Source organism: Phodopus roborovskii, unplaced genomic scaffold, assembly GCF_943737965.1.
Source record: "Phodopus roborovskii unplaced genomic scaffold, PHOROB, whole genome shotgun sequence".
Lineage (NCBI taxonomy): Eukaryota > Metazoa > Chordata > Mammalia > Rodentia > Cricetidae > Phodopus > Phodopus roborovskii.
This window is the reverse complement of record NW_026126448.1, coordinates 7,454,254-7,477,690: the sequence shown is the minus strand read 5'-3', so window position 1 is coordinate 7,477,690 and position 23,437 is coordinate 7,454,254. Positions and strand designations below refer to the sequence as shown.

Here is a 23,437-nt window from a genome sequence, read left to right as displayed (position 1 = left end):
ATAAAGAATGGACACTGACATGGGAGGAAAAGACAGAAATTATGAGAACAAGAAAGGTTACTGTGGTGATGGGGCTAGTGGTTATATGCTAGGCTGATCTTGTTAAATAGGGCTAATAACTGAATCATCAAACCTTTGTGGAATAACTGAAGGCTTTAAATGTACAGCCAAGAGAAAGCCAGGTCTTGGCCCACAACGAGGAAATAGGTCCCCAACCCTGAAACTAATGGTTCCAGATGAACAGCCCTGTTTGGGTCACTCCTGGCCAATGCACAGTCTGGGGACTTTGCAAGTCATTCTATGGTTTATCCTTTGAATAAGAACAGGTCATACCTGGGTGATCTGTCAAACATGAGATCATACTTTGTAATCAATCACCTTGTGCCCCATGCATGTATGCTGATTTGCGACTTGTCTCTATAAAAAGGAGCCTAAACTCTTTGGGGTGTGTGCAACTTTCCCCGAGATTGCTGTCACCCGAGTGCACTCGTTCAATAAACACCTCTTGCTTGTTGCATCTCCTGGTTTTGGTGTTTGTGTTGTGGGGCTCTCCCATCGGCCCATCAGGACCCCAGAATTAGGGTTCAACAATGGAATATCCACGGTCCCAGCAGCTGGACCACTTCCTCCCCCCCCCCCCATGAGACAGTGTTTCTGTGTGTGGCCCTGGCTATCCTGGAACTGGTTCTATAGATAAGGCTGGCCTTGAACTTAAAGGGATCTGCCTCTTCATGTTAAGTGCTGAGAATAATTAATGGCAAACACCACCCCGACTGGCTTTTTTGTTTGTTTTTAACTGGGTCACTTCCAAGGTCCTTCTGGGAAAGGAACATTAATCCTGCCCTCTGCCCAAGCTTGCATGTCCACAGGCTCCCTGAGAAGGCCACTTGTTCTCAATTCCTTCAACTGTTCACTGGAATCGCCGGGAAGCATGAGGCAGTCTGGTGCAGACGGGCTGTTCCCTTGCTTTTTGTTTTTGTTTTGTTTTGTTTAGGCAGGGTCTCTGACAGTCTGGACTGGCCTCAAACTCACTCTGCAGTACACAATGCCCCTCCAGCTCCTGAGTATTGCTATTATGGGCATGTGCTACCACACCCCTTCAGTGTGGACTCTAGTTATTCTCTGGATTTGAGAAATGATTCTATCCTCTTGAACTAAGTGTTCATGGCCTGAGAATGGCAGCCCCTGTACATGCTCCATCAGTATTAGCCAAGGGGGTGGGGGTAGGGTGAAGCTGGCTCAGTAAAGAGCTTGCTCAAGGAGCAGAGGTCTCAGACATTTGAGCTAGGCCTTGCTTTTTCTCTTTAAATATAAATAGTGACATCTGTGAATTTCAAAACACAGTCAGATATAACTCAGGGAATAAATGAAAGATGGAGCATTTAGTGCAAAGTGGTTTGGTAGAGGTAGATTTTTATCCTGGAATATTTGACCCTACATTGCAGAAAATGCTGCTTGCTTGCGGCCAGAGAATCACCTAAACTTACCTTCTGACACTCACTTCTCGATCCTGAGTACCCACTCAATCACTTCTGCCTTCACATCACAGGCATAAACACATTTTCCCAGTGGACACACAGTGTTGCCCTGTCTCTGTTGTGACATCCTGCTGTAGCTGACAAAGTGACACACAGAAAAAAGGAGCCAAAGCCCTGAGATCCAAACACAGAGGCACTGACACGCAGCAGCTGAGCAAGTGAGAAAGACTTAAGAGTTTGAACACTGACCACAGCCCAAGATGGCTGCTCAGCAATTAGAGGCACCCTCATCGATTACTTTGTCAACATAATATCTGTGAGAAGTCAGCTAGGTGGTGGTGGCTCACACCTTTAATCCCAGCACTTGGGAGGCAGAAGCAGGCAGATCTCTGTGAGTCTGAGAGAAGTCAAAGAGGCCCCAAGTGCTCTACACCGTCTCATGGCTGGACCCTGTCCCTGTACAATGTTGGTGGATCTATGATTGCAGGTTAGAACATCTAAGCGGTCAAGTATGACAAAGCAGTCTGTAATCCTAGCACATGGGAGGCAGAGGTAGGCAGGCCCCTGTGAGTTTGGAGCCAGCCTCATCTACATAATAAGTTCCAGTCCAGCTAGAGGTACATAGTGAGACCCTGGGTCCCCATGATAGGAGATGTCCTTCTGTATATATATTTCTCTTATTGATTGATGAATAAAACACTGATTGGCCAATAGCCAGTAGGGGCAGGAAGGTAGGTGAGGCTAGGAGACAAGGAGAATGCTGGGGAGAGAGGCAAAGAGGCTCTCAAAGAGATGCCATGTAGCCGCCAAAGGAGTAACAAATCTGGACATTCTCCACTAAGCCAAGACCACATGGAAATCCATAGATTTATAGAAATGGGTTGATATAAGACAGAGCTAACCAATAAGATGCCCTAGTCATCATCCAACAGTTTATAAATTAATAGATGTCTTTGTGTGCTTATTTGGGGCTGGTGATAGCTGTGACCTAGCAGAAAAGAAACGCCAGTTACAAAATGGCACCGCCAATGTGGGTTGCAAGAATTTCCACATAAAACCAGACAAAAGTTTAAAGAGGGACTCTAAAAGCAAAAGAACAAAGTTGAGCTCATCTTCTTAGTAGCAGCATTTTCTTGGGTGGGCTCTGTTTGCTAGAGACAAGTAGAGGTTCATGGCTCCTTTAAGGAAGGCTTCCTGACTCAGCATTAGCGGCAAAAAGCATAGGGTTCTTTTAGAGGCTTTGTTACCAAACAATTAAATGGTGTGTACAAGCTGCTTGATGTCAACACAGACAAGAGTTGAGGTGGTAAGCACAGTTCCCAGTGCTGGAGTAAATGTACACCCGCCATGTTGGAAAGCCATCAGCTAAAAAGTCCGCTGATAAGATTCATACGGTCAGAAAAAGAGATATACAGTAAAGACAGATTCATGTGTAGAAAAACCTCTAAAGTGTGTTTAAAAATATAGGTGGGCTTGGGAGAGAAAAGAAAAGGATAAAGTGATTAAAAAAGAAATAGAGTATCTAGGTATGGTGGCGCATGCCTTTAAAGGCCAGCTCTCAGAGGCAGAGGCAAGCGGATCTCTGTGATTTCAAGGCCAGCCTGGTCTACACAGTGAATTACAGGACAGACAAAAGTACACAGAGAAACCCTGTCTCAAAAAATGAACAAATAAAAGTGAAAGACATGGAGTAATTTTTTTTAAAAGCCACGTAAAGATGGAAAATACACAGAGAGTCTGGATACTGTATGTTACTGTGTTGTCTTTGAATTGTTTGGTTGCTGAGGTAGGAGCAACAGCTGCTAAAAGACCTTTGATTATCAATGCTGTTGGATTAATCCAACCTATATATTTTGAAAAAGCCTTGAATTCTAAATTTAAGTCTAAGGACATGTTGCTTTCTAAAAGAGATTTTGTTTCTGTTTCCACCAAAAATGAAGAGCTGTGGATTCCTTACAGACTCATATGGTTTGATGAAGCCAGATCCCCTGAGGCAGCAGCCCAGGTGATCCAGCATCCACACAGGCCACTACAGCCAGGATTTGACCAGGTTTCTGGGTTTTCTAAGGGTCCCATGATATTAACACCTCCCCTAAACAGCAGGAAGCAGTTTGGAGAGAATAATAACCAAATTCCCAGATATTGTGTATAAATGTTTGTTTTCATTTAAATGGAGTTGGTTTTAAATGGTTAATAATCACAGCCAGTCTCTTTTTAAAGGAAAAAGGGGGGGGCAATATGATATAAAAATGAATACTTGGCATTGGCATTTTTGTTTATTGATACAAATTTAAGGTCATTTGTATATTTCTCCTCTTGTTTAGGTTTTGTGTTTATACAGCTCATTTTAAAATGTAATGTATAATTAAAGGAGATTATAGATAGTCACTTATGATAGTCAAAATTTATGATCATATTGGTTAGGTTTTCTAGCTATACAGAGATATACTTGAGATGAACAGTTTTCAAACCTTTCAAAGGCCTTCAGAATATGATATTTAAAATGGTTTAGGGCTTTTCATGACTATGAGACACAACTGCTCCTGGCAACACCAAATACTTCAGAGAGGAAGATGGGCATAGGGGAAACCAGTTATGGAGTTTCCCTTTGACATGGCTATTTGGGCATGAAACTGTTCTTGTCTGGACTGTTGGACTGTATGCTGTGCAAACTGGACATGCAGGACCCACAGGAAAGTGACTGCTGAACTTGACGAAACAAGATGGAACAATCCTTCAGGGTTCCTGCTTCATGGAAGAGCCTGCCAACATTCTGCAGGACACAGGAAAAAAAACAACTGACAAACTGCCTATACAAGCAGGACAGTTTCAAATTTTCTACTTTGATGAAAAGTCTGCCAGACACGCTAGACCTGTAGGCTGAAGATGCATGCCCCAACATTATAGAAAAATGCTGGGTGACTGTCCAGGAAGTGAGATGTTTCTGTCAATTCTAAAGTTTATATGTTATCCTTCTGAGGTCTTTGATGAAGTGGAAGACAGATATAGTTACTATTTTCCTTAGTTAGGATTAAAGATAAATTACATATAAGACTTTAGAATCACAGATAGGATAGGTAATAGAATATTTTCTTTAAATTGTGCCAAATGTTAATGGACTAAGTATTATTAACTATAGTTCTTAATTGATAATTGTTGTTATATGTAACTTTACTATGTTAAAGTTAAAACCCTTCTTCTTATTTATACAGAAAAGAGGAGATGATGGGGGTCATCCTTCTGTGTATGTTTCTCTTACTGATTGATAAATAAAACACTGTTTGGTGAATAGCCAGCAGAGACAGGAAGATAGGTGGGGCTAGAAGATGAAAATGCTGGGCAGAGAGATGCCTTGAAGAGATGCCATGTAGCCGCAAAAGAAGCGGCAGATCTGGGCACTCTCTGGTAAGCCAAGATACGTGGAACTACATAGATTTTTAGAAAGGCTTAATAATTAAGACAGAGCTAGCCAATAAAAAGCCATAGTCATCAGCCAATGTTTACAAATTAATATATGTCTCTGTGTGCGTTCTTGGGGCTGAAGATAGGCAGGACCTGGAGGGAAAGAAACTCCAGTTACACCCAACCACTATGTTAACAATGAAAACAAGAGCCACATGTGAGCAACAAGCTGCAGGGACCAGGTATGGAGAATTGATTTTGCAGGTAGCATGAAGGACCTCCATGGAACACAAACCAGAGAAGTGGCTGGTAGGCCAAAGCGCAGTGAGTGGCTGTAGTCAATGCTATTGTGTCTTGGTTGGTCATGGGCTTGAGACAGAGTTTCACTGTGTAGCCTATACTAGGCTGGAGTTTGCTATGTAGTGTAGGCTATGCTCAAATGCACAATGCCCCTGCCTCAGCCTTTCCTCAGCTTCCCAAGTGCTTAGAGAGCAAGCATGTACTACCACGCTGGGCTGTCTAGGAAGTGCTTGTGTGTACGTACATACATACATACATACATACATACATACATACATACAGGGTTTTGATCTATATAAAGCAGCCTAAACCATCTTCAGACCCACAATCCTCCTGCCTCATCGTCTGCAGTGTAGGAACTATAGGCATCTCCCTATAGGAAGAACCTGTGTGGGGGAAGCAGGTCTTCTAGCCACCATTCCTGGCTATTTTTTTCTTTGATGGCCTGGACCTCCTGATTCTCCTGCCTCCACATCCCAAGTGCTAGGCTTACAAGCGTGTTGGAAGCATTTGCATGTCATGGTGCACCTGTGACAGTCAGGACAACCTGGTGGGGTCACTTCTCTACTGTCTTTACCTGGTTTTGGGGGGGATCAGCCTCAGGGCAATAATGAAGATGGGGAGTCTCAAAAAACAAAAGACCCAGCCCAGGCCTAAGGATGTGGCTAAGGGGTAGAGTGCTTGCCTGGAGCCCTGGGTTTGATCCGTAGGGATCAGGTTCTTAAATGATAAATGAAATCTGCCGTACCCGGCCCTTTCCTCCTCCATCGAACCTGAAGTCCTCCACACTGGTGGCAACTCTTTTCTATGGGCCGCAAACCTCAGCTCTGAAGGCCTTTCCTGGGTGGGCTCTCCATCCCTGTCTTCCCACTGATTCCTACTCTTGCTGGTTCTAGTCACGAGCTCCAGGCAGGCAGGAAGTGTAGCCTCCCCACAGAAGGCCTTACCAGGGGCTGAGCAGCAGAAAGCACAGGAGAGGTGGGGATGGGGAGGGCAGAGTAGAAGGTAGTGAGTTCTGAAGGACCAGGGGCCTCTCCAGCATCTCTGTCCTCCCCAGCCATTGAGCTGATAAAGGACCTGATCCACTATGACGTGCGCTTGCCTCTGCTCAAGGGCCTCGTGGCACTGCTCATCCCATCAGTCAAGGAAACTTCCAAACTGCAGGCCAAGATCTTCACTGGTAGGACTCCCAATGTGGGCCTGCCCCTGGAGGAGGGAGGGGGCTTCCTGCCTAATGGTCCCTCGTTTCTTCAGACTCATCGATTATCCAGGTCACCACTCAGCTACCAGTGTTCTTGCAGCAGGCTGCGGCTGCCAAGACCATCGGGTAGGCCAGCAGGGGGAGTGGGTGCTTGTGCAAAGCCGAGACTCACACTGTGCAGGCCCATGCACTTGTCTGCCTCCTGAACCCTAGGATTAAAAGCATGAGCCACTGTGCCCGGCTCATAACATATATCCTGGACTGAACCCTCATCACTCCTCTGTCTGCTTTTTCCCAGCCTCTTTCAGGTTTTGCCTTGCAGTGCCGAGGATGGAGCCTCACAGCTGCTATGTGACATTCCATCACATCCCCAGCTACTTTTTAATTGTTGAGACAATAGCTTCCTGAGATACCTAGGCTGGCCTTGAACTTGCTCTATAGTCCAAGGTGGTTTTGAGCTTCCTGCCTCCTGTCACCAGTGACTAGAATAGTGGAACAGTGCCACCAGCTAAGTCGGTTTGTGTTTCAGTTTTGATTTAGTTTGGGTTCTTCTGCTTTCCCTGTTGCTCATTGTTTCATTGGGCTTTTTGATTTTTTTTTTTTTTTTTTTTTTTTTTTTTTTTGGTTTGGTTTGGTTGGTTGGCTGGAACTCATTCTGTAGACCAGGCTGGCCTCGAACTCACAGAGATCTCCCTGCCTCTGCCTCCTCCAGAGTTCTGGGATTAAAGGTGTACACCACTTCACCCCACCCACACCTAGTGGTTGGTTGGTTTTTGAGCCAGTGTTTCTCTGTGTAGCCCTTGCTGTCCTGGAACTGATTATTATATAGTCACAAATATCTGCCTGCCTCTGCCTCTCTTATGCTGGGATTAAAGGCATGCATCACCACCTCCTGGCCTTCTTGTCGTTTTTTGTTAGTTTCGGTTTGGGTTATATGTTGTCTTTAGATGTTTTTTTTCTTTACTATTGTTTCTTTAGGAGACTTTGTTGGTGTTTTTTTTTTTTTTTTTTTTTTTTTTTCCAGCCAGGATCTCAGTGTATAGCCCAGGCCAGTCCAGCACTCAGATATCTGTTTGCTTCTTCGTCCTGAGTGCTGGGATTAAAGGCTCGAACCAGTTTGACCCAGCTGGGAATTGTTTCTTGTTAGTATGAGTAAAGGAAAAGTGAAAAAATAATTCCCCAAAGCGGGATAGGCTCGAAGGAAAAAAATCTAAAGTTTTCTTTTCTGGTTGGGGTTTTCCCCCAAGTGTGGAGAGCTGTTTTGTTGTTTAATTTTAAGACAGTCTCATATAGCCTCATCTTGCCTGGAACCTTAATATAGCCAGGGACAAGTTTTGAGTTTTGGCCCTCTGGCCTTTGCATCTCTCCCCAGTCCTGAGGTCCTAAGCACAGTTCACTACTTGCAGGTTTTACAGAACTGAGGGTAGAAACTGAGGATTTGTGCATGATAGATAAACAATAGGCCCAGTGAACCAACTCGCAAACCTGTCTGTCTGTGGGAACTTAAAGAATAGATTGTAGTTATACAAAATGTATATACTGTATGTTGTAGTTAATGGCAGAGAGAAAAGAAAGTTTAAATTTTGTTTTTCGAGACAGGTTTTCTCTGTGGCTTTGGAGACTGTCCTGGAACTAGCTCTTGTAGACCAGGCTAGTCTCGAATTCACAGAGATCCGCCTGCCTTTGTCCCCCGAGTACTGGGGCTAAAGGCGTGCGCCACCACCGCCCAGTCGAAAGTTTAAATTTTGAGATAGATTATTGGGAGATAACAGATTTTGACAATAGTCCCTAGATTTGAAATTTTATGATGTAATAACAATGTTTGGCCAGCAGGTGTCACAGGCCTGGCACCAAAGCAGGTCCTGTAATGCTGCTCTGGGTTTGTGCTCCCCAGATTTAATAACCTGTTATTTCTAAACAGAATTTAATCTACAAGAAGCAATTTGGGTTAGAAAGAAAGCCTCCGGCTTTCCTCAGGATGAGAGCCGAGAAACAGAGCGGCATGCGAGATACTTACTCCACTCTGGGGCACCTGTAAGTGGCTCAGAGCGTGGCGGGCTACAAACGGCCACAATCACTGGTCACGCCAAGCAAAAACAACTTGAGCTAAGTAGATTACCAGCGTGTTTCCCCGGGTTCCTGCTGCTCCTACACTGTCAGGATGAGACAGGGAGGAGGCAGATGAGAAGCTATGAACCCTGAGCAGGTTGGCGGGCACCTGCCTCAGTTTACAAAGCAGAACCCATCGGGGTCACACGGATGTGGAACAGGCCCTGCGGGCCGGGCAAAAGCACAAGGCAGGCGATTTCACGGTTTGCAGGAATAAATGAGCTGTACCGGCTTTAGGAGGGTGCGACTAATGCGACAAATATGCTTGCGATTGTGGCAAAGTCGGGGAGGAGGTTGGATGGAACATAGCTGCAAGCTTTGCCCACAGCTCCCAAAGAGTGCCCTGGGGGAGCGTGCCAGGGGACTTCTGGGTGGGTGGAGCAAAGCGGGAATTTCAAAAGTTGGAGTTTAAACTCCGGCCCAAAGACGGGACAGGCGGAGAGGGCTGGCTGCCGGCCGGATTTAGGCGGCCTTCGGTTAGTTCTAAACTTTGTGTGCCACTTGTTAAGAGAACCACAAGGATGGATAGATAGATAGATAGATAGATAGATAGATAGACAGACAGACAGACAGACAGACAGACAGACATGGATGTTATGGAGAAAACAGACTCAGACTCACAGATACAGAACCAGAGCACTCAATCTCTCTCTTTCTACTTTTAAGAGATCATCTCTGAAGACAAGAAGCCAACGCCCTAAGATCTAAGGGCGGTATCCCAATACTATTGATGGAATGAATTCCCACAAAAAGTATGGCACTTCTCAAGGAAGAATTGCAGCTCAAAGTCTAGGGTTTTGTTGTTGTTAGTTAGTTGTTTGTTGTTTCTGCAATAAGGTCTCTCTATGACAGAGACTATGCAAATGAGGCTGGCCTGGAACTCACAGAGATCAGCCTGCCTCTGCCTCTGCCTCCTTAGTGCTGGGATCAAAGAGGTGCACCACAAAGCCCAGCTCTGCTGGAATTCTTGTTTCTCAGCTGGAGAGAGAGAGATTGGCTGCAGACTTGGGAGTGAGGGACTCCTTCCCCCTCCTATGTCCCCACACTTTTCCCTGTCTTCTTACCCTTCCTCGCAAGGGTCCTGGCGCGAAATGACTTGAAAGTGGCAGAGGAGCTACTGCACATGCGTGTGGTCCACAGCCTGATGACAGCCATGGGCAACACGGACCACAGCAATAGCCAGAGACTGGCCAGCCTCACACTAGAGGTGCTCGGGCTGGGGTGGGCGTGTGGCAGATTGCAGGGCATGGGCAGTCAAGTCAGCAGACACCCACACTGTCTTGCCACCCCACCCACCTTCTGCCACAGTTATTCGTGCAAATGTTCCCATTGGTGGAGGAACATGTCCGCAAGTCCATGGGGGAGGAACTCTACCAGCTCTTCCTTGTAAGTATTTCTGTTCCCACCAGCCTCAGCAGCTGCCCAGGACAGAATGGTGCGCCCCTTGTCTCCTGACTTGGACACACACACACTGTCGTCTTCTGCCCACCTGCCCTAGCTAGTAAAATGTGAGCAGGACCTCTCTGCCTCAGCAGCTCTTCAGCCCCACTCCAGGAACAGCACACTGCTGTGGTGCCAGGCAGGCTCCCCCTGCTTCTCTCCTCAGAGCAATGCTGAGATCTTGTATGCCAAAATAGATAGCATTCAGGCAGACATCTTGGCAGCCAATAAAGTCAATTACCAAAGGTGAATAAGGGGGAGAGGGGACCCAGAGCCCGGACAAAGTCAGCAATCAGGTCATGCTGAATAAAAGTATGTGAAAATAAACAGAAGAAAACCAAGCATAGAAAACTAAGAAGCCATACAAAACATGTAGTAGTAATCCACAAAAACACAATTTCATTGCTTAACCAAAAAAAATTTGGTTCTCCTGTGGCCCAAAAGACCTCCAAAAATCGTTAAGAAGTTTGTGCAGTTGCTCAGCACTTTTTTGCAGAAGGCTTCATGTAGTCCTCATGAGAAAAAAATTCTTATTTACCCCAATGGTAACTTTTACCTTAAAAAATATACTTAACGCTTCTGTTTCATCCCCACATAAATCTGTGAAAATTGTAGGATGGTGAAAGAAACGAAGTTGGCGAAGAAAGTTCAACAGTTTTCTTATTTTAAATAGCAATAATCACTGTGCAGTGCATTGTGGGTATGCAAATGAAGTTAAGTCGTCACCCTTCAGGCTCCGGAAATCCTTAAATATTTCTTTTTAGCTGGTGTAAAGGTGTGATACAACCACCAGGGGGCAGTGCAAACTCCGGGTTTTCCCCAAAGTAAACCTACAGGTCAGCCTAAATTAAAATTCTCACTTCGGGAGAACTGTGGCTATTGGAGATCTTCTGTTTACACACGAGGCACGGGATTTTACCACCAAATCGACCTGTAAACTACAGCTCAAGAGGCACTGGATTTTACCACCGTAAGGACCAGTAAATTACAGCTCAAGAATGACGGTATCAAGATATTCACAGCGTCTGAGGTACTTAGTCTAAAACAACACTGCTAACGTGCCAAAAACTAACCTTCTAAAGCACAGGAAGCTGTGAGACTTGCTACCTTAGTGTGCTTAAAACGGATGTATGAGACAACCAGCCTATTACAGACTCTATATTTGAACCATCAACAGTAGTCCTGCATACAGCAGGACCTCAAAAAATTAGGTTAAGACTCAGAATTGTTCCTCTCCACGGAAATCTTTAGTAAAAGGCGAAAGATTTATACGATCTGAAGAGAAACCAGAGTATGCTCTCCACTACTCCACCCACCGTCCTCGGCCGCCTGAAACTCCTATATAACCAATGGGAACTAGCTGCACAAAAACAGGTGGTCATTGACGTCTGCTTTCGCCTCATATTCAATCTCTGGATGCCGCATCGCTATCAAGAAAACAAATGAAAAACAAAAAAAAAAAAAAAAGGAAAAGAGCTTATACTTTTAAATGAAAGCGCGGATCTCTGTGCAGTGCATTGTGGGTATGTAAAAGACGTTCAGTCTCCAGCCAGGTTTCCTACACGACAGCCTTTATCCTTGTGCTAGCTCTGAGCCACCATCAGGGGGCAGCACGAAAGTCGTATTTACAGGAATACACACACCAACCACAAAGTCTGACTTTTCAGGGAGGGGTCGCCGAAGCCCCACCCTTAGAGGGGAGCTATTGGCAGTTGATGGTTATTGAGGGAGGGAGTGTTGCTCCCGCCCCAATAAGACTCCCCACCCGTGCGCATATGTGCAGCACTAACTGGACTCAGGTGGTCATTAGTAAGAACTTTATAACAAAACAATAAATAAAGGAGGTGAGGTGGGAGAGAGTCGGGGTGTAGTAAGTTGGAGAAAGGTAATGGTGGATGGATGCTGTCTTAGAATTTCTATCGCTGTGGCAAAACAGCACCACCAAAAGCACCTGGGGAGGAAAGGGTTTATTTGGCTTATAATCCATTCAGCATTGCTGTTCCTCACTGTAGGAAGTCAGGACAGGAACTCAAACAGGGCAGGATCCTGGAGGCAGGAGATGATGCAGAGGCCATGGAAGGGTGCTGCTTATTGGCTTGCTTCCCATGGCTTGCTCAGTCTGCTTTCTTACAGGACCCAGCACCAACAGCCCACAGATGGCTGATGCCTCCCCTATTGATCCCTAAATGATTAAATGCCTTACAGCTGGATGACACCCAGACATTTCCTCAACTGAGGCTCCTTCTCCTGATGACTCTAACATGTCAAGTTGACACACAAAACCAACCAGTACAGATATGATCCAAATATATTGGATATTGGGTTGTGATGCTCCACACTTTTAATCTCAACACTATGCCGGAGCATCTCTCTGGCTGGAGGCCAGAGTTCCAGGCCAGCTAGGGTTACAAAGAGGCTGTCTCAAAATAAAGACCTTGAAAATGTCTTGATACATTCACTTGACACAAATGTGCTGAGCACTAGGTGCACTTGCCCTGGGACACAGCCCTGTGGTCTGAGTGGAAATAACAACATTGGGACACGGAGGCCGGGCACTGGCAGATCCAGAAGAGCAAAGGGGGAAACCTGAGATTCACCTGGAAGGCACTAGGAAGCCGAAGGAAAGAGATAAAGCAACTTCAGGAGGATTTCCAGGAATTCAAGGCCATGGTGGTCTACATAGAAAGTCTATGCTTGCCTAGGATACAGAGTGTGATTATGTCTCCAAAAATAGGAGGAGAAGGTGAGGAGAACCATATACAACAGAAGGAAAAACAACTCTAAAATGGAAAACATGACCAGATTAGGAAGAGAAGACTCAGTAGGGTTCAGTTCCCAGAAACCATATAGTAACTCACAATAATCTCTACACTCTTCTAAATTCCATGGGCGCCAGGCATGCATAGACATACATGAGGAAAAAATATTCATACACATAATTTTTGGTTGTCCATCTTTTTTAGTTATTTTTTACGTTCCAATCCCAGTTCTCCAGCTGTCTGTTTGGAGTAAGTGGTCTCTCACCACTCATGTCAACTGGTTCTGTGGGTTTCCCCATCATGGTCTTGACTCCTTTGTTCATATTATCACTTCAGTTGTAGTCCCGAAGCTCAGACCAATGGTTAGTTGTGAATCTCTGCATCTGCTTCCATCTGTTTCAGGAATAGGATTCTAGCTTCTCTGGAGTTATGGACTGTAGGCTGGTTATACTTTGCTTTATGTCTGGTATCCCCTTGAATGAGTGCATATTATCTGGGTCTGGGTATCTCACTCAAGATGGTTTTGTTGTTGTTATTTTGTTTTTTTTTCTACTTCCATCCATTTACCTGTACACTTAAAGATGTCATTGTTTCTTACCCTTGAGTAGTATTCCATTGTGTAAATGTGCCACATTTTCTTTATCCCTTTTTCAGATGAGGGGCATCTAGGTTGTTTCCAAGTTCTGTATATTACAAATAATGTTGCTATGAACATTATTGAGCAAATGTCCTTAGGGTGTGATTGTGCCTCCTTTGGACATATGCCCAAATGTGGTATTGCAAGGTCTTGAGGTAGATTGATTCCAATTCTGAGAAACCACTACAGCGGCTGTACAAGTTTGCACTCCTGCCAGCAATGGAGGAGTGCTCCCTTACTCCACATCCTCTGAAGCATGAGCTGTCATCAGTGTTTTTTTATCTTAGCCATTCTGATCAGTATACACATAAAGTTTTAAAATAAAAACAGGCAAGTCAGCTGATGTGTGTTAGGTACAGAGGCTCACAAAACAATGAAAGACCACCATAGTCTATGAAATTAGAGGCAACTTTATTGTAGAAGAAAAAAAATTACTGAGGGGCACAAAGAAATGTATCAGCTAGCTGAGACCACAACCAGAGTTCCAGCTTCTGAAACCAGTAGTTGGAGTGGTTTGGGGGCTGCTTTTTATTTATTTTTTAATAATTTATTTAAATTTACTTTATTGCATTGGTGTGAAAGTGTGAGATCCCCAGGAACTGCAGTTACAGACAGCTATGAGCTGCCATGTGGGTGCTGGGAATTGGACCCAGGTCCTTAGTAAAGATCAGCCAGTGAGCTATTTCTCCAACCCCGAGCTGCTTTTTATAGCAAGAAGTAAGCAGTAGGCATGAACAAAGGAAGTTTGTTTGTTTGTTTGTTGAGACAGGGTTTCTCTGTATTGCTTTGGAGCTTGTCCTGTAGACCAGGCTGACCTCGAACTCACTGAGATCCGCCTGCCTCTACCTCCCGAGTGCTGGAATTAAAGGCATGTGCCACCAACACTGGGTTGGACAAAGGAATTTTTACAATTTTGAAGTTAAGGTCGAGATATATGGCATTTTAAATTTTTGTTTACAAGGTTTCAGCTCAGTGGTCTTTACAAAAATCCCCAGCTTTCTTGACATAACCAGTTTCCCATAGCAGGGAAAAATACAAAACAACTTGAAGCCAAAAGTCATGTAGAAACAACTTACTAGAAGTTAACCTTGCCCCAAGGCAGTTGTCAGCTGTAGCAGCAGAGGGTTATCGATGAAAGTTACCTGTCAGTCACTGAGAAAACTGCTGGTCGGCAGTTCTCATTTCTCTGAGTTTATAATTTTATATTCCTGTGTCATCTAGTACATTAGTGTCTTAGTTAGGGTCACTATTGCTGTGATGAAACATCATAACCAAAGTGTAAGACCCTCAGAATGAGGAGTCTTCCAGGTTCGGTCGATACCCCAAGAACTCAATGTCCAGTCCAGTTGCTGCAAAACGCAAGAGGCTTTAATGAACAGGAAACGTTTGCGCAAACGGGCTCCTCCAGCACACAGGCTAGGGAGAAGCCCCCTCCCCCGGGCCCAGGTGTTTTTAAAGGCAAACCCACAAGCTTAGGGAGGGGGTGGGACACTCTGTCCATTGAGTACGTGACCCTTGGAGGCCGGATGGTCTGCTATTAGGGTCAGCAGACCTTAGGGCCTCAGGTGTGCTAATTAATCTTGTCTGGGCAAACCAGAGTTACAGCTATCTCTTGACCCTATTTACCACCTGTTGACACACAGGAAAGGAGGGACAGTGTGAATTCTTATCTCAGGGCCTTGTGAGAGGAAGCTAGCAAATTCCAAGGAACAGATATTGGTTTCTAGGTTAGTCCATCATTAACATTACTTTTTAGGTCTTTCAAAAGCAAGTTGGGGAGGAAAGGGTTTATTTTGCTCACAGTTCCATATAATCATCAAAGTAGTGAGGGCAGGAACTCACAAAGGGGTGGGAGCCTGGAGGCAGAAGCTGCTGCAGAAGCCATTAAATGGTGCTGCTTACTGGCTTGCTCTCCGTGGCTTGCTTGGCCAGTTTTCTTATAAAACCCAGGACCACCTGTCCAGGGCTGGCACCACCCACAAAGGGCTGGGTTCTCCCCTATTGATCACTAATACAGAAAATGCCTCACAGCTGGATCTTATGGAGGCATTTTCTCAACTAAGGCTCCCCTCTCTCTAATGACTCTAGCTTGTGTCAAGCTGACATTAACCAGTACAACAAAAATGTGATTGAAAAACAAAGATTTATTCATTGTTGTTTTATGCATATGGGTATTGTGGTGATTTGAGAGAAAATGGCCACCAAAAGGAGTGGCACTATAAAGAGTTGTTGCCTTGTTGGAAGAAGTGTGTCACTATGGAAGTGGACTCTGAGGTCTCATATATACTCAAGATACTTCCCAGTGTCTCAGTTCACTTCCTGTTGCCAGCAAGATGTAGGACTCTCAGCTAAAGCACCATGTCTGCCTGTATTCCAACATGCCCCACCTTGTTGATAATGGACTAAACTTCAAACTAGATAAGTTACAAATGACTTGACAGATTTAGATGACCCTTCCAGGAAGGCATCACCTACATGTGGAGGGGAGAGAAATGGAGTGGGAGGGTGGTCGAGGGGCATGGAAGGGTGGAAGAAGGAGGGTGGGAGGGATGGAGAGGGAACTGGGATGGATATGTAAAATAAGATAAATAAATAAATAAACAAACAAAAGAAAAGCTCTGGCTTCTCTTGCAGAGGTCCTGATTTCAATTCCCAGCAACCACATGGTGGCTCACAACCACCTATAATGAGATCTAGTGTCCTCTTCTGGCCTGCAAGCATAAGTGCAGACAGAATACTTTATACGAAAGGAAGGAAGGAGGGAAGGAAGGGACAAAAGAAGGAAGGAAGGAAGGAAGGAAGGAAGGAAGGAAGGAAGGAAGGAAGAGCTCTCTGTAGACCAGACTGGCCTTGAAATCACAAAGATTCCCCTGCCTCTGCCTCCAGAGTGCTGGGATTAAAGGGATGAACCACCTCACTACAGCCCCATCTGGCGGTTGGTTGACTTTTCAAGACAGGGTTTCTCTGTGTAGCCCTAGCTGTCCTTGAACTCATTATATAGACCAGGCTGGCCTTGAACTCACAAAGATCCACCTGCCTCTGCCTCCCAAATGCTGCATAGATAAAAGAAAAGCGAAAAATAATTTCCCAGAGTGGGATAGGCTCCAAGGAAGAAAATGAAAAATTTTCTTTTCTGGTTTGGTTGGGATTTTCTTCCCAAAAGAGGGAGACCTGTTTTTGTTTTAGGACAGTCCCATGTAGCTTCATCTCACCTGGAACCTTAATATAGCCAGGGACAATTTTGAGTTTTGGTCCTCTGGCCTTTGCCTTTCCCGTACTGAGGTCCTAAGCACATAAGCACACACCACCGCCTGCAGGTTTTACAGAGTTGTGGATAGAGCTGAGAATACGTGCGTGATGATAACCAATAATCCCAGTGAAACAATCTCCCACCCTGTCTGTGAGACTGCCAGAGCTCAGCTCTGACCCAATCTGCCAGACATCTTCCTTGCAGAATTGACTCCAGTTATACAAAATTGCATAGATATATAACGGACGGACAGTAAATACAGGATACACAAGTGATAGCTCCAAAACCATTACAAAACATTAGTAGGATACCAAAAAACACGATGAGAGTAAAGAGAAGTAACACACTAACTAGCACACTCCCAAACAGCTTTTCAATACTCTGGAAAGAGTTGCAAATGGCAATAACTAACTTACTTGAACTTTGCTATTCAGCCCTGTTCAGCCATCAACAGGACTTTCAAAAATTGGTTTAAGACAATGACATGTAGTGCGAATGTTAAAAACCCGTCCATATCCTTCTCATACAACTGTACATCTTAGACTACTTATGGTAACTTTTCCCTCAAAACAAACAAACAAAAGTGTAATACTTCTCTTTCATTCTCACGTGAATATGTGAAATCCGTATAATTATGATGGGAAAACGAAGCCACTGGTTCCGGGTTTTATAGTAAGCAATACACCCTGTGCAGTGCATTGTGGGTATGTAAATGGAGCTAAGTCGCAGCCCTTAAATATTTTTTCTCCGGTGTATAGGTGTGGGATGACCACCAGGTGGCAGTGCAAACTCCAGATTTTCCGAATGTGAATCTACTCTAATCAGTCTGAATTATAATTGTCACTTCGGGGGAAGTGTCGTCATTGTAGAGTCTTTGTCTATACGGGAGGTACTGGATTTCACCCTCCGCATTAATCACTACATAAACAATACCTCGAAAATGACTGTAACAGTACATTCATTAGCACAAAGTATTGAACGTCTGAAGTCATTGCCCTAAGACACTGGAATGTGTGCCAAGCACTGATAACTGAAAATTAAAAGACACGGGGGACAAAGGGTTGAGAGAAGAGCGGAGAGGCACCAGGACGTTCCTCACCTCAGATTTGCCTCAAATGCAGTCAGGGAATAATACAACTAGACAGCTGCGGGGTTTTGTTTGCTTGTTTGGGGTGTTTGGGACAGGGTCTCTTGTAGCCCAGGTTAGCCTCAGTCTCTCCATGTAGCTGAAGATGACTTTTAACTCGAGATTCTTCTGTCTGATTCCCCGTTGCTGGGACAACTGTCATAGTCCTCCACATCAAACTTGGTTTTTGTTGTTCTAGATATGTAGGTGGGGTTTTTTTGTTTTTTGTTTTGTTTTTGTTTTGTTTTGTTTGTTTTTTATATAGCCCTGTCTCAAAAACACAAAACAAAACATTCAGGATCCCCAGCACCAGTTACAAACAGCAGAAGTAGGTGGATCTATGTGAGATTAAGGCCAGTCAGGTCTACAGTGCAAGCAAGTATCAAGACATTTAGGCTATGGCTAGAGATTCTGTCTCAAAAAATAAATACATAGTCTAAAAGAGGAAGTTGGGTGTTGTGGTTCACATTTGTAATCCCAGCATCTGGGAGGCTGAGGCAAGGGACCAATACATGTCTGAGACTCTGAACAGTGAATTCCAGGACAGCCAAGGATATAAAATGAGATCCTAAAATTGAGGGAGGAAGACGGAAGAGAAAAAAGAAAAACAGCCTGGTGGTGATGGCGTTCACCTTTAATCCCAGCACTTGGGATTCAGAGGCAGGTGGATCTCTGCGAGTTCAAGGCCAGCCTGGTCTACAGACTTAGTGCCAGGGACAGGCTCCAAAGCAATGCAGAGAAACCCTGTCTCGAAAACCCAAAGGGGAGAGGGAGAAAGAAAGAAGGAAACTGGGTTGACAGCTGGATATTACTTGTCATGTCCCTGCTTGGCTTCTTGGCCTGCGACAAGGCCTCAGCTGCCACAACTATTCCACAGCATTTACCTAAAAGGAAAAGTATTGGCTCAAGACCCCCAGGATGCAGCTGGTTGACAGTGGCCAACCCTTTAATCCCAGCACTCAAGAGGCAGAGGCAATCAGATCTCTGAGTCAGAGGCCAACCTGATCTACAGAGCGAGTTCCAGTACAGCTGTGGCTGTTATACAGAGAAACCCTGACTCAAAAAGAAAGAAGAAAGAAAGAAAGAAAGAAAGAAAGAAAGAAAGAAAGAACGAAAGAAAGAAAGAAAAAAGCCTCCCCCCTCCCCCAGAGACCAAGTTCTCAGCACAAAGGAGATTTATTTGTCCCAGAGGGACAGAAGGCAGGGATTAAGAGAAAAAAACAGCCTGGCATTGGTGGCCTACACCTTTAGTTCCAGCACTCAGGAGGCAGAGGTAGGCGGATCTCTGTGAGTTCTAGTCCAGCCTGGTCTACAGAGTGAGTTTCAGGTTCCAAAACAATACAGAGAAAACCTGTCTTGAAAAGCAGCAACAAGAGAGAGAGGGAGAGGGAGAGGGAGGGAGAGAAACAGGAGATAGAGAACAAGGGAAGGGAATAAGGTAGAGGATGAAGGGATATTTATCCTGGAGGGACAACGGACTGCCTCTGCATAGACAAGAGACAGTATTTGCACATGGGAAAATGGTAGTTTATAAAAGTACAAGGGGAAACCCTGTATTAGGACAATGTGCTTAATTTTAATTGGAGGTGTTAGGTGAGACGAAGGGAGCTTTTGATTGCTGGATTTTAATACTTCCATAGCTGGTCCTTGGTAGTGAGCCTCAGGAGGAGGAAGCGGCCAAATAAGGGATTAGACCTTGGTGGCTAGCTTTAGGAATGTAATATAATGGTTTTTGTTGTTGTTTTGCAAGGTAGAGAGAATGGAGGAGAAGGGCAAGGCCTGCTAGAGCCACATGCTCAGGTGGACTAGTGTAATGATGATGCACAGATTAAGATACACGGGCCGAGGATAAAATATGGGTTGTATAGGTTATATATTTTATTCTGGGAGAAGTTACTTACACGAGAAGCCAATGACCCGCAAGTTCCTGCTCCAAGGATCCACACCCAGATTGCTTTCCATGAGCCGACTGGAACCAAGAGCTCGAGCTGGGGTCTGGAACCCCAGACCAGCCTACCCGAACGGGAGTGGTCAGTGCAACAGGTGCGGGTGGGGTGGATATCTCACTACAATTCCCCCTATTAATCTAAAGAAAAGATTTAGGCTTGATACAAGACTATATACAACAACAGTAAATATCAAGTATGCTCTAGGAGAAGAAAAGTAAGAAAACTACACACTTAAGACCTATTGCCAGTGAGGCAACAAGAGCTACTCATCCAGTCCTAGGGTAAAGGAATAACAGAGGTCAGTATAGAGTTGTCCTATTCTGGAAAGTTTAATCTTGTACCTAATATTTCTATTTAGGAAGAGAGAGAAATAATAGTAACAATCTAACCTTCAACCCCATCAAAGGCCTGAGAAAGAGGATAACAGTACTAGGGTGGGCAGGAAGTGCAGCAACTTCAAAAAGGTTCAGTGAAGACAGAAACAGCAGGCTACCTGGACAGTCACCCAAAGTCTCACAGCAGCATAGTGGCAGCCATCTTTGGCTAAGGCCTAGAGTAACTGACTGACCAACACAGAAGCAGGGAGGTAGAAAGGCTGTCTTACCCTGACTTGGCAAGTGTCAGCAATCTTCTATGTTTGTCTTCTGCAGCACAGTAGGACAGCACATCCAAAGTCAGTGGTCGAGGTGGGGCAGTTATTTGCCCAAGAGGCCATAGCCAAGGAGCGAATGGACTCCAGAAGGAGTGACATCAGTACCCAACATTTTCTAGGGAATAGCTTGGTACTGTCAGGAGCAAATGTGTCTCAGGTCAATGGGGTACTAGTATTGAAACGTTTGAAAGCCACATCCTGCAGGTCTATGAGTGTTTGAAGATCAAAATCTATGTTTGACTAATCTCATAGGTATAAGAAATATGGGTGAAAATATCTCTAATTCTTGGGGACCTAGTTGTACTTGGGGACCTGGCTGAAGCTTCCCAAACTAATTTAGCAAGGACAGAGACTTCAAAAAATGTAACTATATACATATATATCTTTCTCGCTAACAGATAAAGCTGAAATGTCACTACTAGAGGTAGAACTGTAAAGTGGAAAATGATAAAATATCCTAAGTTGTATCAATATACAAAATACTTACACATCCAGGTAGTTTTATATTTGTGTGCGAAAACATCGTAAGCAGAAGTCAACATACAGGAATCTAACAATTTAAGTGATAAATGATTTAGCAATTTAAGTTATCTATAACTAACAGTTGCTAAAGTTAGTACATTAGAAATTATGTACATATACCTATATCCCATCCTAACCATACCCTTCCCAACTATACCCTAGACTTATTTAAAAGAGATACCCGAGTCTGAACATCACCTTCCATAAAAACCTTAAGCAACTAAAAACCAACCCTATGAAGGTGTATATTATCCCTTAATGCCAACAGTAGGGAGAGGGAGTGTTGTTTTCTTAGGGTTACTTCCTGCTGAAATGGGATAACAATGACTCCATGGAATCCTATAGGAAAGAAAATTGAGGCAACAAAATTTTTTGAGGGGGCTAACTGTAACATTTGTAGCTAGTGTCTGAGTGGCAGGAAATGCTTGACTGAAGTTCTTGTCTGAGGCTCTGGCCAGGGTATAATACGAAGGTGCACCATTTCAGCTAGCTACTCTGGAGTTGTCTCGAGCATTATAGTCCCAAACAGGTTTTAGGGTGATGTTTGTAGTTCAGATGCATCAAGTTGAATCAAGTGGGGTTGATGAAGTAGGGCTCCACCTTTCTGGAGAGTTCTAAGATTGCTGTTAGGAATTGTTATTGTTCCTTGTGGAAAACTTAAACATTAATATCCACACGGAAATTTCAACTTTTATAGATATGCATACTGGGAAAGGCACCAACAATAAGGATGAAAATAAGTATGAGGGAAATTAGGATTTCAGAGAGAGAGAACTGAGTTTAGACAAATGGCAGTCCCTAGCTTTTGTTTTCTTCTGTCTTACACCAACTGGCTTCTTGACGTAAGACAGAAACTCTGAATTTTATTTTAACAACGTGCTTGTATTTAGAGCAGGAAAGCCAACTCCAACTCCAAAGCAGGCATTGGTTTATATGAATTTGGACTAACAGAGTACTAGGAAGTAAATAGATTTCTGTATAGAAACAGTTCACCAGAATTAGATATTGGTACCATATGTCAGATTCTTCTTTGTTTCATGGTTCTTTCTGGATAGCTAACTTTTCTTCTTTAGTTACCTACATGTTTAGTGTCTTTTGGCTTTTTGAAGATAGGTGTTTTCTGTTTTCCTGTAAAGAACAGAACACTCCCCCTACCTTTGAGAGGTCTCCATACAACTTGTAGGAAATATCTTGGTGGATGACCTATCATTTCTCCTCATCAAGAGGTTTCTCATGTTCAAATCCGATCTTGGTCATCTTTGATGGTATCCAAAGCTTTTCTTCTCCTGTAGATACAAAGGTGAAACCCCTACCCAAATATAACACATATCCTGGTTTCCATATTGAGGTCAATTCATCCTTGAAGTACACCAGCTGGTTTAGTTCAGAAGTGTTTCCTATTGTCCAGTGTCTTTCTGTTTTTCCTTTCTCATTAACATTAAGAAAGTTTAGTGTTAGTAAGGCATTATGCAATCTGTGTTTGGGGGGGTCTTTGTTCCTTCTGCCTGTCTATATAGCATTTCCTTTAAAGTGCAATTAGATCTCTCAAAAGCTACTGCTTGTCCTGCAGGATTGTGTGGTATACCAGTTATATGCTTTATGTTATAATATTTAAAAAACTGTTTCAGTTTGCTGGAGACATATGCTGGAGCATTGTCAGTTTTTATTTGTGTAGGTATACCCATAATGGCCATTACCTCTCATAGGTGTGTGATAACAGAATCAGCCTTTTCATAGCTCAGAGCAGTGGCCCATTGAGACCCTAAAAATGTGTCTATTGTATGGCAGACATATTTTAATTTTCCAAATGTTGCAAAGGGTAACACATCCATTTGCCCGATTTTATTCCTATGTATACCTTTAGGGTTACTGCCTGCTGGTAGCGGAGTTTGCTTATAGAATGAATAAGTAGGACATTTTTAAAAAAAACTATTTCCTTAGCTTGTTGCCAAGTGATAGAAAAATCCTTTTTTAAACCTTTGCTATTCACATGGTGTTTTTTATGAAATTCCGAGGCCTCCAGCACACTTCCTGTTCATAACCGACCAATTTAATCATTTCTTTGTGCTAGAGTACATATGGGATCTGATGTGTGTTATTTATATAGGATGAGTCCTACTCCTGATTGTTTCTTGTAATTGTATAAACAATGAAGTTAATTCTGTATCACCAGGAATAAATTCAGCTGTCTCAATGTGTAAGATGGCTCTCTCTGCATATTGAGAGTCAGTAACTATTTGGAGGGGTTCTGTAAAGTGTAGGGACTCCAGAGATTGGTGTTTTCTTACAATGTGTGGAAGGATTCAAATAATTTTCTTTATGAATTTTATTCTCTCACTTTTGGGATAATTGTTGTTAATCATTCCCAAAAAGTTACTGTAAGCTCTCTGCCAATATTCATTATCTGTCCATAAGCAGGAAGTTTCAACATTACTTAAAGGTACTATAATTTCTGCTGGGTCCTTTCCTGTCAGTTAATGAAGTCTTAATTTGCCTTTTAAAATCAAGTAAGAGATCTTTTTCTGTGTATGTTTTTTTGTTTTTTATTGTGTTTATGTGGTAGAAATATCTATTCTAATATGATATCTTCCCTCTGCATCAAAATCCCAGAA

At 43.8% G+C, this 23,437-nt stretch overlaps 1 non-coding gene across 1 annotated transcript; it reads right to left on the bottom strand.

Moving 5' to 3' along the window:
• Positions 1-11,108: 11,108 nt before the first annotated feature.
• LOC127225506 (U5 spliceosomal RNA) lies at positions 11,109-11,225 on the bottom strand. The gene has a single exon (XR_007834793.1). It is a non-coding gene; the product is annotated as a U5 spliceosomal RNA (small nuclear RNA).
• Positions 11,226-23,437: the final 12,212 nt, after the last annotated feature.